Raw genomic sequence first — 19,024 nt, 5'->3', positions numbered from 1 at the left:
CGATTATATCTACAGCTGTCTTGGGCCATGTGACAATCATCACATATCGTTGGAATGCTTGGCAGCCATCACTTTGTTGGCAGCAATTTGGCACAGATACCAGGCGGAGAAAAACAACAAAAATCAGTGGGGAGGGCTATAAAAATGTTAAAATCAGTTAAATGTTGGTTGCTGCTTGGTATTTAGGCAATGTCATAAAGATAATGATGGTTTAATTGTACTAATTCATTGGGAAGAGTTGATGCATTGTTGACATCCCGTTGTGAGTAGAGTTAATTGGTAGGGTGATGGTATGGCTTCCTTGCACGTGTTTAGAGGGGAGATATTGCGTTACAAAGAAAATAGTAAAAAATTGGGAAAAAAATTCTTAAAAAGATTTTATATTGAAAGAAAGTACCATTTGAAAAGTTTCAACTGATTCTTAACTTTAGTGAGTAATTTTAAAATATCCTTCCTTGTTAAAGTTTCTTCATCGTTAATTATTGGTTGGAAAATCATTGTTATTGGCATTCAATTACGTTTCGAATAAAAATTACAAATTACACATGCAATTACATTATCGTGTATCACATAGTAAATAGCTAATTATTATTCTACGACATTGTTAAGTTTAAGACGTGAATGCATTTAAAAGTCTCCATTGAGTAAGCAATTGATTACAACTAGTGTGAAAAGTTTTTACAAAAATTCCATGCCTATAATGGTTAGCAAAAAAAAAACCACACAAGAATGTGGAATTATGGTCAACTTTGAGGCAATTTTGTCCGTTCAACCGTTATAATAAAGCCATTCCCTGTAAACTGTGCTATTTGTTTGCTCTCAGCTGTTCACTCTTTATACCCATGCTTGTTAACATTTATCAGTACTAAATAAAAACAAAAATTTTCTCAAACCCCCTTAGATACCCACAGCTTAATTTATTCACTATCGATGGGAGAAGCCCATGCCGCAATTAAATAAACAACAAAAAATTTGCATAAAAGAATAAAATTTTTGTTATTAAAATGAAATGAGCAAAACAATTCAGCAACAGTGCACCAACTTTAACATTTACTCACTCACAAGCATCGAATGTAGACAACAGAGTTGGCATGGAATTTCAAATAGATTGAAAATGAGACTAGATATGATAAATTAATGGCGCAAAGCCGTTAGAAGCAATGGCTAAGAACCTGTAATTAATGCATTAAGGCAAAAATAGTTGGCAACACCTGGCAACTTGCAAACTAAATGCAATTGAGGAGAAAAAATTTATTTCAAATAACAATCGAATCAAAGGAAAACGGGTTAAAAAAAAACAAGTTCGGTCGGGCCGAACTTTGGATGCCCACCACCTGGGGTTTATATGTAAACCACCTTTCGTCAAAATCCGGTGAAAAATGCATACCTTATGCCCCATGGCAACTATATCAAAATATGTTTCGATTTGGACCAAATACTAATAATTGCACTGACGTCGAAAAGCCTAACATAAGTCACTGTGTCAAATTTCAGTGAAATCGGATTATAAATGCGCCTTTTATGGGCCCAAAGCCTTAAATCGAGATATCGGTCTATATGGCAGCTATATTCAAATCTGGACCGATCTAGGCCATATTGAAGAATAATGTCGAAGGGCCCAACACAACTCACGGTTCCAAATTTCAGCAAAATCGGACAATAAATACGATTTTATGGGCGCAAAACCTTAAATCGGGAGATCGGTCTATATGGCAGTTATATTCCAATCTGGACCGATCTAGGCCAAATTAAAGAAGGACGTCGAAGGGCCCAACACAACTCACTGTCCCAAATTTCAACGAAATCGGACAAACAATGCACCTTTTATGGCCCCAAAACCTTTATTCGAGAGATCGGTTCATATGGCAGCTATATCTAAATCTGGACCGATCAACGCCAAATTGAAGAAGAATGTCGAAAGGCCCAACACAACTCACTGTCCCAAATTTTGGCGACATCGGACAATAAATGCGCCTTTTATTGGCCCAAAACCTTAAATCGAGAGGTCGGTCTATATGGCAGATATATCCAAATCTGGATCGATCTAGGGCAAATTAAAGAAGGATGTCCTAACACAACTCTCTGTCCCAAATTTCGGCGACATCGGACAATAAATGCGCCTTTTATGGTCCCAAAGCCTTAAAGCGAGAGATCGGTCTATATGGCAGCAATATTCAAATCTGGACCGATCAAAGCCAAATTGAAGAAGAATGTCGAAAGGCCCAACCCAACTCACTCTCTCAAATTTTGGCGACATCGGTCAATAAATGTGCATTTTATGGGCTCAAAGCCTTAAATAGAGAGATCGGTCTATATGGCAGCTATATCCAAATCTGGACCGATCTGGGCCCAATTAAAGAAAGATGTCATGTGGCCTAACACAAATCACTGTACCAAATTTCGGCGAAATTGGACAACAAATGCGCCTTTTATGGCCCCAAAACCTTAATTTGAGAGATCGGTCTATATGGCAGCTATATCTAAATCTGGACCGATCTGTGCTATATTGAAGGATGATATCGAGTGGACTAACGCAACTCACTGTCCCAAATTTTGGCAAAATCGGGCAACAAATGCGCTTTTAATGGGCTCAAAATCTTAAATTGAGAAATCGGGCCTAAGACCCTAAATCGGAGGATAGGTCTATGTGACAGCTATGTCCAAATCTGGACCGATCTGGGCCAAATTGAAGAAGGATGTCGTGTGGCCTAACACAACTCACTGTCCCAAATTTCAGCAAAGTCGGATAATAAATGCGCCTTTTATGGGCCTAAGACCCTAGCTCGGAGGATCGTTCTATATGGCAACTATATCCAAATCTGAACCGATCTGGGCCAAATTGAGCAAGGATGTCTTGTGGCCTAACACAACTCGCTGTCCCAAATTTTGAGCAAAATCGGATAATAAATGTGGCTTTTATGGGCCTAAGTCCCTGTATCGGCGGATCGGTTATATAGGAGCTATATGAAGATATAGTCCGATATAGCCCATCCTCGAATTTAACCTTTTCATGGACAAAAAAATAATCTGTGCAAGTTTCAGCTCAATATCTCTATTTATGAAGACTATAGCGTGATTTCCACAGGCAGACGGACAGACGGATATTCCTTTGAAATTTGGAATGATAAGTTAACGAGATCGTGTGCAGAATTTTAAAGTCCTAGGTTGTCCGGGCGCCTTTCGGCAGACCCCTAAAATTGGTCACCTCTGTACTTCGCAAAATTGTTGTGGCTGCCAAGAGGGGCCCGGACAAAGAGATATCTCTTATCCGTTCTCTCCAGGGCTGCGGAGTCTAGCTCTCGACTGCGACCCCGAGCCGGAGTCGGAAAGCGATTCGGAGTCGGGGCAAGCGTGCTTAACTCCGAACCTAACTCCGATTCCGGCGGAATAGTCCGACTCCCGATTCGACTCCGTTCTCGAAACCTTGACTGCGGTCGACTTCGCAACTCTGGTTCTCACACGGCATATTTTTATACCCTCCACCATAGGATGGTGGCACGCTAACTTTCGAAGGAGTAAAGGTTGGTGCTTCAAATTTTGAGTAAATATTTCTCGTAAGCACAGATCGGTTCGTATTGTAAATGGGCGAAATTGGCCAATGTTCTGGTATAGTTGCCATATAAACCGATATCGGGTATTGACTTCTTGAGCCTCTAGAGGGCGCAATTCTTTTCCGATTTGGCTGAAATTTTGCACCAATTGTTTTATTTTGACCTCTGACAAGGATGGTTCAAATCAGTTCTTAACCTGCTATAGCTCTCATATAAACCAATCTCGGATCTTGGCTTTTTGAGCTGCTTTGTCGTCGACACAGTTTTCCATAGAAAACTTTGTCGTCGACACAGTTTTCCATAGAAAACTTTGTCGTCGACACAGTTTTCCATAGAAAACTTTGTCGTCGACACAGTTTTCCATAGAAAACTTTGTCGTCGACACAGTTTTCCATAGAAAACTTTGTCGTCGACACAGTTTTCCATAGAAAACTTTGTCGTCGACACAGTTTTCCATAGAAAACTTTGTCGTCGACACAGTTTTCCATAGAAAACTTTGTCGTCGACACAGTTTTCCATAGAAAACTTTGTCGTCGACACAGTTTTCCATAGAAAACTTTGTCGTCGACACAGTTTTCCATAGAAAACTTTGTCGTCGACACAGTTTTCCATAGAAAACTTTGTCGTCGACACAGTTTTCCATAGAAAACTTTGTCGTCGACACAGTTTTCCATAGAAAACTTTGTCGTCGACACAGTTTTCCATAGAAAACTTTGTCGTCGACACAGTTTTCCATAGAAAACTTTGTCGTCGACACAGTTTTCCATAGAAAACTTTGTCGTCGACACAGTTTTCCATAGAAAACTTTGTCGTCGACACAGTTTTCCATAGAAAACTTTGTCGTCGACACAGTTTTCCATAGAAAACTTTGTCGTCGACACAGTTTTCCATAGAAAACATTGTCGTCGACACAGTTTTCCATAGAAAACATTGTCGTCGACACAGTTTTCCATAGAAAACTTTGTCGTCGACACAGTTTTCCATAGAAAACATTGTCGTCGACACAGTTTTCCATAGAAAACATTGTCGTCGACACAGTTTTCCATAGAAAACATTGTCGTCGACACAGTTTTCCATAGAAAACATTGTCGTCGACACAGTTTTCCATAGAAAACATTGTCGTCGACACAGTTTTCCATAGAAAACTTTGTCGTAGACACAGTTTTCCATAGAAAACTTTGTCGTAGACACAGTTTTCCATAGAAAACTTTGTCGTAGACACAGTTTTCCATAGAAAACTTTGTGGTCGACACTTTGTCGTCGACACAGTTTTCCATAGAAAACTTTGTCGTCGACACAGTTTTCCATAGAAAACTTTGTCGTCGACACAGTTTTCCATACTTTGTCGTCGACACAGTTTTCCATAGAAAACTTTGTCGTCGACACAGTTTTCCATACTTTGTCGTCGACACAGTTTTCCATAGAAAACTTTGTCGTCGACACAGTTTTCCATAGAAAACTTTGTCGTCGACACAGTTTTCCATAGAAAACTTTGTCGTCGACACAGTTTTCCATAGAAAACATTGTCGTCGACACAGTTTTCCATAGAAAACATTGTCGTCGACACAGTTTTCCATAGAAAACTTTGTCGTCGACACAGTTTTCCATAGAAAACATTGTCGTCGACACAGTTTTCCATAGAAAACATTGTCGTCGACACAGTTTTCCATAGAAAACATTGTCGTCGACACAGTTTTCCATAGAAAACATTGTCGTCGACACAGTTTTCCATAGAAAACATTGTCGTCGACACAGTTTTCCATAGAAAACTTTGTCGTAGACACAGTTTTCCATAGAAAACTTTGTCGTAGACACAGTTTTCCATAGAAAACTTTGTCGTAGACACAGTTTTCCATAGAAAACTTTGTGGTCGACACTTTGTCGTCGACACAGTTTTCCATAGAAAACTTTGTCGTCGACACAGTTTTCCATAGAAAACTTTGTCGTCGACACAGTTTTCCATAGAAAACTTTGTCGTCGACACAGTTTTCCATAGAAAACTTTGTCGTCGACACAGTTTTCCATACTTTGTCGTCGACACAGTTTTCCATAGAAAACTTTGTCGTCGACACAGTTTTCCATACTTTGTCGTCGACACAGTTTTCCATAGAAAACTTTGTCGTCGACACAGTTTTCCATGGAAAACTTTGTCGTCGACACAGTTTTCCATAGAAAACTTTGTCGTCGACACAGTTTTCCATAGAAAACTTTGTCGTCGACACAGTTTTCCATAGAAAACTTTGTCGTCGACACAGTTTATCGACACAGTTTTCCATAGAAAACTTTGTCGTCGACACAGTTTTCCATAGAAAACTTTGTCGTCGACACAGTTTTCCATAGAAAACTTTGTCGTCGACACAGTTTTCCGTAGAAAACTTTGTCGTAGACAAGTGCTGATCTTTTTGTGTGCTTATCTGTTTCTGGTGTTATCTTTAACAGTTACTTTTGTAAGTACCTTAGCTCGTTTTTTGGTAGTGATTCGCTTTTATTATAGAATAAGTACCCATTAATGACAATTATTATCCCAGCTACCCAAAGCCAACATGAGCAAGGCGGTTATTGACTAAGTTGGGGCAGATAACTCAAGTTGGCTAAATTGGTTGGTTGGTTGGTTGTGAAGCCAGATAAGATCATTAAGTTTTACGATAATAAGTTAGGCTATCATATACCAAGTACTACTTGGGTAGAAATGTGGGATTATTTGTTTGCGTCTCAAATGAGGTCGATTGCGAACATTTTGGTGTTTAATTTTCAAAGTTCTAGACAACCACAATCAATGTCAAGAGTAAAAATGCGTTAAAAATTATCTTATCTAAAGCAATGGGTGTAAATAATTTTAAGCACTACAGGGATTTGATCACTCTGGGGGTGATCGTTTAGCTGAAAGAGGCACAAGCATGATGTTGACGTGTTGAGTATTAAATTTGGTATGCACCTGCCATGTCATCCATGCTGTGGCTTCAAGATCACTTTGGAATTTCATTTTATAATTTTTGTTGTTATTGGAATTGGCTTTTCTTTGACATTGAATGAAATTTATTATCAAGAGTAAATGCCGGCACCTAATTATTATCAAAAAATATTTTTTTTTTTAAATTTTTCAAATAAGTCCGAATGATTGCTGTCATAGACAAGATCGTCTGAGAACAACAACAGCAACAACAACACACGGACTGACAACTGACCTCCACGAATTAGTTTCTTTGATAAGCATAGAAAACATCATTCAGCCTAAGATTGTTGATTGGCTGAAAATTGCCAACCGCAAGAAATATTCTTCGAAATTTTCATAATCTAGAATTTTGATTTTTTTTTTTTAATTTACGATTCTTTGACCAGCAAAATGAAATGCTTGATTACAAATCGTGGTAAAACCATATTGGCTATGGCTAGATTTTTGTTTTAGTCACGATATGACCACAAAAAATATGATATTACCTTTAGCTCGTGTTATGCATGGGAAGGCGAGGGGAAATCCGCGTGCGGCAGAGTGTTAAGTTAAGACCCTGAATTTAAGTTTTCTTTTCATTAATGGTTATGGTCATTTAATTGTTATATGGTTTTATAATTTTTCGATAATTTCGATAAAACACCCTTTTATCGATTTGTATTTTACAGCTTTTGACCAAAGGTGCTCTTAAAGATTGCCAAGATAATAATTTCAAATTTTCCAAAACGTAGAATCAATATTTTCTGTATACCGTTTAGAAGCAACCAAAGAAAAAAAAAACAAAAATATTTTTTTTTAAATTTTTCATATTAAATGTTATCATGATACGTTTTATTTAAAAACTAGACTAACCATGAGCGCTCCGCTGCTCATTCTCTCACTCTCTAATATCTTTTTAGGGTGGGTACACTTCGCCCTTTATGTGGATGGCGAATTCGTGCCACTGTAGTCTATGTCCTCCTATGACCCCGAACGCATGCGTTCGAATCCTAGCGAGGACATCGGATACAATTTAAAGCGGTGGTTATCCCCTCTTAATGCTGGCGACATTTGCGAGGTACAATGCCATGCTTGGTCATTTTAAAAAATTCTCCCCAAAGAGATGTCGCACTGCGGCATGCCGTTCGGACTCGGCTATAAAAAAGGTTTAAACTTAAATCGGAAAGCACTCATTGATGTGTGAGCAGTTGGCCCCTGCTCGGTTCCTGTAGCAAATTTTTATTTTACTGCCAAATGTCTATCTTTTGAGTCCTATGCCGTGTTGGGGGGGGGGTTATTTCCACCCAGACACTTGGCCCTTAAAGTAAATATAAGCTTCGTGCTCTACTTTAAAATACATTTTATGTGAGCCCCATATTGGCATGATCGGTAAATATGTTCTGTTTGAGCGTGGGGTAGACCCCAGGTTCTTTCTCCTGAAAATTAGTCTCAATTTCCTCAAAATAAATCAATTTGCACCCCAAATAGCTTTTATATAATAGGGAGGCTCTCATGATTTTTGAAATTGGTTTTTTTCTCTGAAGGACCTTTGCTTTGAGCTTTATATGGTCGCAATTGGTCTATATGTCCATTTGATGGTTTTGGGCGGCCCCCGAGACAACCGACCCCAAAAATTTGTTTCTGGTGACTGTGAGAGTGCAAACAAATTTCGAACGAATCGCATTTGCAATCTCTGAGATCTGGTGTTTTTGAAAATTTGGGTAATTAGAAGTGCGTTTTAGGGGAGGTATGGCACCTCAGACATTTCGACTCAAATATGTTATTAAATTCCATATCCCTTTAATTTGAGCCCCATATTGCCATGGTCGCTAAATATGAACCGTTTTGAGGGCGTTTTGGAGCTGGTGCGGCCACCGGTACTTTTCCCTGAAAAGTACTGTTGATTTGAGCTCCATATTGCCATAGTCAGAAGTTAAGTTCAGTTTAATGGGGCGTAACTCTAAAAACTAGGCTCATAAATGGATATCAGATTCGTTTTCTACTCTCAAACACCTTTCATGGCTCAATTACCTTAATCGATGTAATTTTTGGTGGGAAAAGTGCCACCTAGAATTGAACGCAACTTTTAAAGTCATATTCGTAATCTACTCAAATTTTAATACGATATTTGTTTTCTTGTCTGTAATACCCTTCGTTTGAGACCCATATTGTGCCACTTTGGGTTTTGGGTGATTTTTTGGGGTAAGGGGGAGGGGCCGACCCCATCCGGTTTCTAAAACTTATAAAGCCTATGTTTTGTTCCCGACAAACCTACACAATCTATGAAAATTTTAAGAAAATCCGTACAGCCAAGTATCACATAGTCATAATGGGCCTAATGGCGTTTTTGAGGGGTGGCGTGTCTCCCTATACTTCGATCTGATTTTGTATGCCAGATTCGAAATCTACTCCCAAATACCTTTCATTTGAGCCCCATATTGAAACGAACGTCCAATATGTCTGTTTGGGGGAGTTTTGGGGTTGGGACGTCCCGATGGGTACTTAGACTCAAATTTTTCTACCATATTCGTATTCTACTCCCCAATACCTTTCATTTGACATCTATATTATCTCGATCGATCCACTTTTGATTTTGGGTTGTGTTTTTGGCATAAGGGGGCGGTCCGTCTCCCGCCCGATATCGAAAAATTATATATCCTATGCTTCCTTCCAGACCAACTTACACAATATGGGAAAATTTCGAAAAAATCGAATATGCCGTTTTTCAGTCTATACGGAACAAACAAACCGAGTCCCATATATCCATGATTGGCTAATGTGTCCATTTTAGGCGTTTTTATGTAGGTGGGGTGACCTCCTATAATTCGATATGAGTTTGTATGCCAGATTCGTTATATACATCCGCATACTTTTCATTTTATATCCATAATGTCTTTATCGGTCCACTTTTGATTTTGGGTGGTGTTTTAGGGTAACGGGGGAGGGTCCGCCCCCTTCCGTTACCGTCAAATTATAACCCCTATTCCTACTTCGTGATTGCTTTCTTTATCTACTCCCAAATACCTTTCATTTGAGTCCCATATTGTCATGATCGTCAAATAAACCTATTTTAAGGGGTTTTGAGGAAGGCGCGGCCCCTCCGGTATGTGGACCCAATCTTTTTATGAAATTCGTACTCTACTCTTCAATACCTTTCATTTGAATCCCATATCGTCACGATCGGTAGACTTTTATTTTTGTGTAGCACTATTGGGGTAAGGGGGAGAGTCCGCCCCCCTTCCGATATCAAAAACTTATATAGCCTATGTTTCCTTCTAGACCAACCTACACAATCTGTGAATAATTCAAGGTAATTGGTTTAGCTGTGTTTGAGTCTATTCGGAACAAACAAACACAAAATGATTTTTATACCCTACACCACCACTGTGGTACAGGGTATTATAAGTTTGTGCATTTGTTTGCAACGCTAATAGGGATAAGAGCAAGAACCATTGATAAGTATACCAATCGACTCAGAATTACTTTCGGATTCAATTTAGCCATGTCCGTCTGTCCTTCTGTGAGACCATGTATTCTTGTAATCAAGGTACAGGTCGTATTTGTTGACCAATCATCACGACATTTTGCACATGTCCCTTTTTTCGCTCAAAGACGAACACTATTGATTTTGGTAAAAATCGGTTCAGATTAAGATATAGCTCCCATATATATCTAGCGCCCGATGTGCACTTTTAGGCCACAGTACCTACAATTTTCGACCGATCTGAACAAAATTTGGCGTGGAGGTTCTGTTACCGATCCTAACATATCTGGAAGATTTCATCAAAGTCGGTGCAGAATTAGATATAGCTCTCATATATATGTATCGCCCGATTCGCACTTAAATGGCCGTAGTGGCCACAATTTGTAACCGGTTTGCACAAAATTTGGCCCGGTTGGTTTTGTTATCGATTTTAACATATTTGCAAGATTTCATCAAAATCGGTTCAGATTTAGATATAGCTCCCACATATATATATCGCCCGATTTGCACTTAAATGACTGTAGTAACTACGATGTTCAACCGATCTGCATAAAATTTGGCACGAGTTGTTTTCTTACTGGTCTTAATATTTCTGCAAGATTTCATCAAAATCGGTTCAGATTTAGATATAGCACCCACATATATATATCACTCGATTTGCACTTAAATGGCCGTAGTAACAGCAATTTTCAACCGATCTGCACAAAATTTGGAACCAATTGTTTTGTTGCTGATCTTAACATATCTGCAAGATTTCATGAAAATCGGTTCAGAATTTGATATAGCTCCCATATATATGTATCGCCCCATTTGCACTTAAATGACCGTAGTAACTAAAATCTTCAGCCGATCTGCACAAAATTTGGCAAGGATTGTTTTCTTATCGGTCTTAATATATCTTCCAGATTTTAACAAAATCGGTTCAGATTTAGATATAGCTCCCATATATAAATATCGCCCAATTTGCACTTAAATGGCCGTAGTAACTAAAATTATCAACTGATCAACACAAAATTGGGCATGGATTGTTTTGTTGCCGACCTTAGCATATCTGCCAGATTTCATCAAAATCGGTTCAGAATTAGATAAAGCTCCCATATATATGTATCGCCCTTTGCACTTAAATGGCCGTAGTTACCAAAATTTTCAACCAAATACGAAATTTTGAAGAATTTTCTGCGATTGCAGAGGAGTTTCAAACTTTCCCCCTTCCTATTAATGTATATTCTCTGCGATGCTTTTTTGCATTCTTTGCAAATATTCCATTAAAATCATAGCCCAATCAATGCCCCCAAAAGTCTCCTTATTATGCACTTCACACCAATTGGTTGATGACGTGTGTTTAGCTTTGCTGTTAACCCATGGCCGTTAGCAGCAACAGGTTACCCTCATGTTTATTTTTAACCCCTTTAATACATTTGACATCACAAATATTGCCTATAAATATTTGATGTGGTTAATTTATGGTCAATTTAAGCACGACATTTTTATCCATTTTAAAACAATAGAAAAACATTTCGTTTGTCATTGATGATGATCAATATTCCAAATCCGATTTGGTTGTTATTTTGTGCAAACAAAAACAACAGAAAAAATTATCACCTACAAAATTTATACACTTTTCAACTCTGTGTGTTTCGTAGTACTTTTGGCATTTATTTGGGCGCTTGAATTCATTGCGATTATGCGTTATTTCTTATCAGTGCTCGAGTTGGTGTTGTTGCCACTTCAAAGTATTCCTGATTTTTTTTCGCTATCATCATATGGGTGATGCCATAAAATAATAAAAACAAAAATAATAAAGGAACAGAGACAAATTAAAAATAATGTTATCAGGTGGGGCCGAATAAAAAAAAAATATGTATATTAATATAAAACGAATAAAAACGTATTGAGTGCGACCGTGCCGAACTTTAGAACCCACCACCATGGATATATTCATCATCCCATTTTATTATAACTCCTCTATCGTAACCCCAGTTATATCTAAAAAGGGGCTGGGTATGGATCATATTTCTTTCAGCTCCCGAGAACTCTTATACAAGTCACAGTTTCAGCGACATATGGCAATAAATCTGCTTTTTATGGGATTAAGGAATCGGTCTATATGACAGCTATAACTAAATATAGACCGATTTGAACGAAATTTGTATCGGGAGGTTTAAAGTAACTCACTGTTTAAAATTTCAGTGAAATCGGGTGAAAAATAAAGTTTTTATGAGTTTCAAACCTTTTTTAGCAGATTGGTCTATATGGCAGCTATATCCACAAATAGTCCAATTTGGCACTTTCAATAACTTAACCTGCGTGCAGCAAAAATATCAAATTTCTTCTCAATATATCAATTTTCTCTCTTACCCTCATTTTCTAAAACGCCAGAATGGGAGATGGGTGATACATTTTAAGCGAAATATTTTTTGCTCTCTTATAGTAACCAAAAAATTTGGAATCGCATATTCGGATGGGGTACCACCATCAGATATCCAATTGTGCGACCAAGTGTTTGGTGGACAACCCCACCCCGCAAAACATAACTAAAGCGGACTTATTTATCTAACATGACAATATGGAGCTCAAATGAAAGGAGTAAAAAACGAAATTGATACCCAATTTCGGGACTAAGTTTCTAGGGGTCCACCCCACCCCCAAACAGGACTTATTAATTGACTATGGCAATATGGGGTTCAAATTACAGGTATTTGAGAGAAGAATACGAATCTGATAATCAAATGTGGAACCAAGTGTTTTGGAAACCATTTACTGGGGAACCATACTTGGGAAAAATTTACTGACCATTGCAATATGGGGCTCAAAAAGAAGATCTTTGGGGGTAGAGCAAGAATCTGATATCAACATTCGCGGCAAAGTGTCTATAGGCCCCTATAACACTTCCCAAATAGGACTTAGTTGCTGTCCATTGCAATATGAATCCACAAATAAAAGGTATTTTAAAGTAAAGCACGTATCTGATATAGATTTTCAGCGCCAAGTTGCTGAATGGCCGTCCCATCCAACAAAACACCCCACCAAAGTGGACATATTAGCCGACTATGGAAATTTGAGGCTCATATGAATAAAATTTGGGAGTAGAGCACAATTCTGATATCACCATTCTGGTCCAAGTGTCTAGGGGCCATCGCACCCTTATAACAACCACTAAATAGGACGTATTTGCTGACCATCAGAATTTGGGGCTGAAAGAGTGTAGAGAGTGGCCCCAAACCGCATATATTTATCGACTATGGCAAAAAATGGCTCAAATGAAAGGCATTTGAGAGAGAAGAAAACTAATTTGATGTCTAATTTTGGGGCCAAGTGTTTGAGGGATGCTTCATACCAAAACTCTGCTTAAACCAATGACTATATGAGGTTCAAATAAATGGTATTTGGGAGCAGAGCACTAGGCTGGTTTTTTTAGGGCTCAGTTGCTGGTTGGCCACCTCACCCCCTAAAAGCCCTTTGAATAGCAATAAAATTAGCAAATTTTATCGAAAAAAATATTTTTTTTTCTCTGGGGCTTGCTAAGTCCACCCCCCAGAGGCCTTTCTACGCTTATGATGGCAGCTTTATCCAAATGTGGACCGATCTGGATGTCGAAGAGCTTAACAAACTCCCAAATTTCAGCGAAATCAGACAACAAATGCGCCCTTAATGGACCCAAGAACGTAAATCCAGAGATCCTACAAAAATAGGCTAAAGGGGCTTTAAATCACACCATCTAAGTGGCCAATTGACCGATCACATTGTTCACAAAACTCGCCTCTCAATAAGTCCATTGTTATGCGTGCTGTGTGGCATGTGGCACCGTTTTGTTAGAACCACATGTCAAGCAAGTCAAGCTCTTATAATTTGGACACAAAAAAAATTGGATATCATCTTTGAAGAAGTACGGTCCAATGATGCCACCAGCCCATAAACCGTACCAAACTGTGACTTTTTCTGGATGCATTGCTAGCTCTTGCAATGCTTCTGGCTGATCTTCCCTAAAAAATTGACAACTCTGCTTATTTACGTACCCATTGAGGCAAAAATGAGCTTCGTCGTAAAATGGAAGAACGCGCTAATCAAGTTAAGGACCATTTAACAGAGTTATGCTGTAAAATATCAGCTAAGAATTGCATCCTCTAGATTTCAGGATGTCAAGTCAAGGGGTCGGTTAATACGTGATCTTTTCATACCCTTCATCATAGCATGGGGTTAAACTAATTTCGTAATTCCATTACTAACAAATCAAAATATTGGCCTAAGACCCCATAGAGTATATAAATTCTTCATGGCCCTATATATTCTTAAGCCGATCTAGCCATTTCCATCTGTCTGTTTGTCTGTGGAAGGCACGTAAACTTTCTAAAAACTAAAGCTAGGCCCTTGAAATTTTGTAAAAATTTTGCAATTAGTGTTGGTCGTTTGGGATTTTAGTCTATTTGGCTAAAATTTTCCCCAATGGCATTTTCTATGATCTTTAACACACTTGCTAAATATGGTGTGAATCGGTCTATAACCTGATGTAGCTTCAAATAAACCGATATCCCGATGTTATTTCTTACATCTCTATGCAGGATGGCATCTACTATGGTCTCCAGCATCCAAGTTAAATATGACCCGAATAGGTTCATAACCTGACATAACTCCAATAGCATACCAATTCTTATCCATTATCCTTTGCTGGCCTATAAAGAGATACCAGGCAAAGGATAATGGATAAGAATTGGTATGCTATTGCAGCTATGTCAGGTTATGAACCTATTCGGGACAAATGCGATCCTTGATGCAGGGTTTACAAGATTCGGCCCGACCGAATTTAGTACGGTTTTACTTGTTGAGGTTACTGACAATTCCTTGTAAGAACGGCAGTTATATTTCTCCCATATCAATTAGTGCTGTTTGTTTCAAGTTTTATCTCAATGATTTAATAAGTGTTGCCCTTTCCCATCACTTAAAAAGGCAATATGGAGATGTTTGGTAAATATGTCATGTCTTCTTCCTTCTCCATGGAATATCCCATATGGCACGCTTATATGCTGCCGCCTTTTATTCAGTTAGACTGATATTTTACTGCGAGTGTTCGCCATGGTTGGTTTTCATACGAACCTAGGTCTATATGGTCAGTTCCCTTAAACTGATTGTATTCAGTTCACTTTTTACAGTCGTCGTTGTCGTTGGCACAATCGCCTGACGCCGGTAGTAGTGTCATCGTGGTACAACAGCAACAACAATAACAGTAACAACAACAACAACGACCACTATCAACAAGACTAACATATAAAGTTTATGAAAATTACTTTTGTTTCGTTTTTGTGAAATTGTGAGTAAAGTCCATGGTTTTGTTTGTGAAATGAACAAATTACACGCAAGAAATTGAAATTGAAAGAAAGAAGAAGAAATAAGTAGACAAAATTAATTAAAATTGAAATTATGCAGCAGTCTTACCTTTCGATGGAAATTATTTTTCAATAGACTTGCCTATCGAGTGATAGTAAGACTTGAGAAATATTGCACTCATTCTAATGAAATGCAATGAATGTTTGTTACTTGTGGGAAATTCCCATAATTAAAGAAGAAGATTTTGTCTTGGTGATATCCAAGGATATCTTTGGATATTGTTTGAAAGTTAAACATTGTTAGAACCTTAAATAAAATAAAAAGGAGTTTGTGGACTTTATTTAAAAAAATAATAAACACTTATTTGGTGTCTTGAATATGGAAAGTTTTAGTGAAAACGATAAGCATGAGATATTATATTTTAATGTCTTCACATATTATAAACTTCAAAAAAAAATTAAAATACACAATAAAAATGCTATTAAAGTGGAAAACTGTAACTAAAACCTGATCCAAATTAATGCAGAAATCAAAAAAAAAAAAAAAAAAAAAATGGTAATAAGGCATTAAGTATGCTTTGCTGAGTCTTCTTTTACTTTATATGGAATAAAATCATCCAATTAAAGGGCCTTTAGTGAAATACCATGCTAAGAAAATAGTATACGTATATCGCTTGACTAACAGTATACGAATATAAATGCCTTTATCTGAATCCCATATGATCTTTATTGGTCTCTGAATTCCCTCGAAGAGCTTAGGGTCATTAACGTGTGTGTGTCTGATATACTCTATTCCTAAAACTGAGCGCTGCCCCAAATACATAGTCCCACACTTGGATATCAGATTTGTTTTCTACTCTCAAATACCTACATTTGAGACCCACATTGATGTGGTCGGTAAATATGCTCGACTTGGGGGTGTTTTAGGGAGTGGGGTGGTCCCCCAAACACTGAAAACCTGAAAATATATCAGCATATATCATTTATTTGAATCTCATATTGGCATTGGTCTCAAAATTGTATATCAAATTCGTTTTCCTATCTCAAATACCTTTCATTTAACCCCTTATTGCAATAGGCAGCAAATATGTCCGATTTGGGCTATGGACACTAAAGACTATCAATATTGAGCTGCACTCCCTTTAATAATACCCAAATTGTCATGGTGAGCAAATCCGTCCCATTTGGGGCTTGTTATGGGGGTGGGACGTCTCCTAGGCTGTTGGTCCCGAATTTCGATATCAGATTCGTGGTCTAATCCCAAATACCTTTCATTTGAGCCCCATTTTTCCATAGTCGCAAATATGACAGGTTTGGGGAGGTTATGGGGGTGTGGTGGCTCCATAGAAACTTTTTTCCGAACATTGATATCAGATTCCTGCTTTACTCCCAAATAACTTTCATTTGAGCCCCATATTGCTATGGCCGTAAATGTCTTCTTTTGGGGGTGTTTTTGGCAGTGAGGGGAGACCCCCAAATACCTTTTATTTAAGCCCCATATTGCCATGGTCAGTAAATAAGTCCTGTTTGGGGTGTGTTTTGGGGAACGTGTGGACGCCCAGAAACATGGTCCACATTTGGATATCAGATTCGTATTCCACTCGCAAATATCTTTCATTTGCCATTGCCATGGTCGGTAAATATGTCCGATTTAGGAGTGTTTTGGGGGTTGGGGTGGTCCCCCTAACACTTTATTCGACAATTGGATATCAGATACGTCGAGTCCCATATTGTCGTGATTGGTCTAAATATATATTTGGTAGGCTGTAGGGTGGGGCGGCCCCCCTAGGTACCCTATCCGAAATTTGGATGCCAAATTTTTATTTTGCATCCATGACCGAGTTCTGGCGTTTCTGAAAATTAGAGTAATAGGGACTACCCTATTTTTAACACGGTATCAGCCGGGATTTCAGCCGTTTTTGAGTCTATAAGGAACACACAAACAAACAAACACAAATTGATTTCTTTAACCTCCACCATAGGATGGGGATATACTACAATAGTTTCATCATTCTGTTTGTCACACCTGGAAATATGCGTCCAAGACCCCATAAAGTATATATATTCTTTATCGTCATGATATTCTAAGTCGATCTAGCCATGTCCGTCCGTCCGTCCGCTCATCCGTCTGTCTGTGGAAAGCACGCTAACTTTCGAAGTAGTAAAGCTAGCCGCTTGAAATTTTGCACAAATACTTTTAATTGGTGTAGGTCGGTTGGGACTGTAAATGAGCCAAATCGGTCCATGTTTTGATATAGCTGCCATATAAAGCGATCTTGGGTCTTGACTTCTCGAGCATCTAGTGGGCGTAATTCTCATCCGATTTGACTGAAATTTTGTACGTGGTATTGTGTTATCACTTCCAACAACTGTGTTAAGTATGATTCAAATTGGTACATAATCTGGTATAGCTGTCATATAATCCGATCTTGGATCTTGACTTCTTGAGCCAATAGAGCGCGCAATTTTCATCCGATTTGGCTGAAATTTTTCATAAGGTGTTTTGTTATGACTTCCAATAACTGTGCTAAGAATGGTGCAAATCGGTACATAGCCTGTTATAGCTGTCATATAAACCGATCTGGGATCTTGACTTCTTGAGCCTCTAGAGAGCGCAATTCTCATCCGATTTGGCAGAAATTTTGTACAACAGCTTCTCTCGTGACCTTCAAAAGACCTCTCGTTTTGGTCCAAAAGACCTATTGCCGCGGGAACAGCGTGGTCATTGGTTATTTAATGGAGCCAATAACCCGTCAGTGCCACCCAACTTCTCACTGAGATTCTCTGCTCGATACCACTGATTGTTCGACAGCCGTTGCAGCTACTCTGTATGGAGCATTTTATTATCGATAACCTGTGGACGGACCTCAAAGTTCCAGTTGGTGTGGTGCACACATCTATCCAGTGCCGAGTTGCGTCATTAGTACAATGTGTGTATATATATGGCAAATCGGCCAATAAACGCTGCTTTTATGGGCCCAAGAATTTAGATAGGGAGATCAGCATATATGGCAGCTATATCCAAATAAAACCCGATCTGAACCATACTTTCGAGGGGCTTAAAACAAATCACTGTCCCAAATTTCAGCGAAATCGGAAAATAAATGAACCGATCTGAGCCGTATTGATCAGGGATGTCGAGGGACTTGACACAACTCACTAACCCGACTTTCAGCGAAATCGGACAATAAATCCGCCTTTTATGGGGCCCAACACCTTAAATCGAGAGGTCGGTATTTGAATCGATCTGGGCCGTATTGGTCAGGGAGGTTGAGGGGCCTAACACAACTCCCTGTCTAATATCAACTATTGACCGATTTGAGCCATGTTGAACACGGATGTGGAAGAATCACTGTGCCAAATTTCAGCGAAATCTGGCAATAAACGTTGCCTTGATGGGCCCAAGAACTTCAATCGGAAGATCGGCATGTATGGCAAATATGCAAATTGGAACAGGGGCAAATTTCTCACATATCAATGAGTGCAGTCCGATTCAAGTTTAAGCCTCCTTTTTATAGCCGAGTCCGAACGGCGTGCCGCAGTGCGACACCTCTTTGGAGAGAAGTTTTACATGGCGTAGTACCTCACAAATGTTGCCAGCATCAGGATTCGAACCCAGGCGTTCAGCGTCATAGGCGGACATGCTAATCTCTGCGCTACGGTGGCAAAAATATTCAAATATAACCCGATCTTGACCATACTCATATATTCATTGTGCCAAATTTCAACGAAATAGGTT

At 38.7% G+C, this 19,024-nt stretch overlaps 1 protein-coding gene across 4 annotated transcripts in view; it reads left to right on the top strand.

Moving 5' to 3' along the window:
• The window catches only part of LOC106084710 (aquaporin), a 225,974-nt gene that overhangs the window by 185,668 nt on the left and 21,282 nt on the right, over positions 1 to 19,024 (top strand). The window contains exon 1 of one of the 4 annotated variants that reach the window (XM_013248593.2): positions 15,089 to 15,269. The exons of the other annotated variants lie outside the window; for them this stretch is intronic. The gene's annotated coding sequence lies outside the window, so the exon portion shown is untranslated. Of the gene's footprint in view, positions 1 to 15,088; positions 15,270 to 19,024 lie in introns of those variants that run through there. 4 annotated transcript variants of the gene reach the window in all.

This window comes from Stomoxys calcitrans, chromosome 2, assembly GCF_963082655.1.
Source record: "Stomoxys calcitrans chromosome 2, idStoCalc2.1, whole genome shotgun sequence".
In the NCBI taxonomy this organism is placed as follows: Eukaryota; Metazoa; Arthropoda; class Insecta; order Diptera; family Muscidae; genus Stomoxys; species Stomoxys calcitrans.
This window is presented reverse-complemented; position numbering and strand designations above follow the sequence as displayed.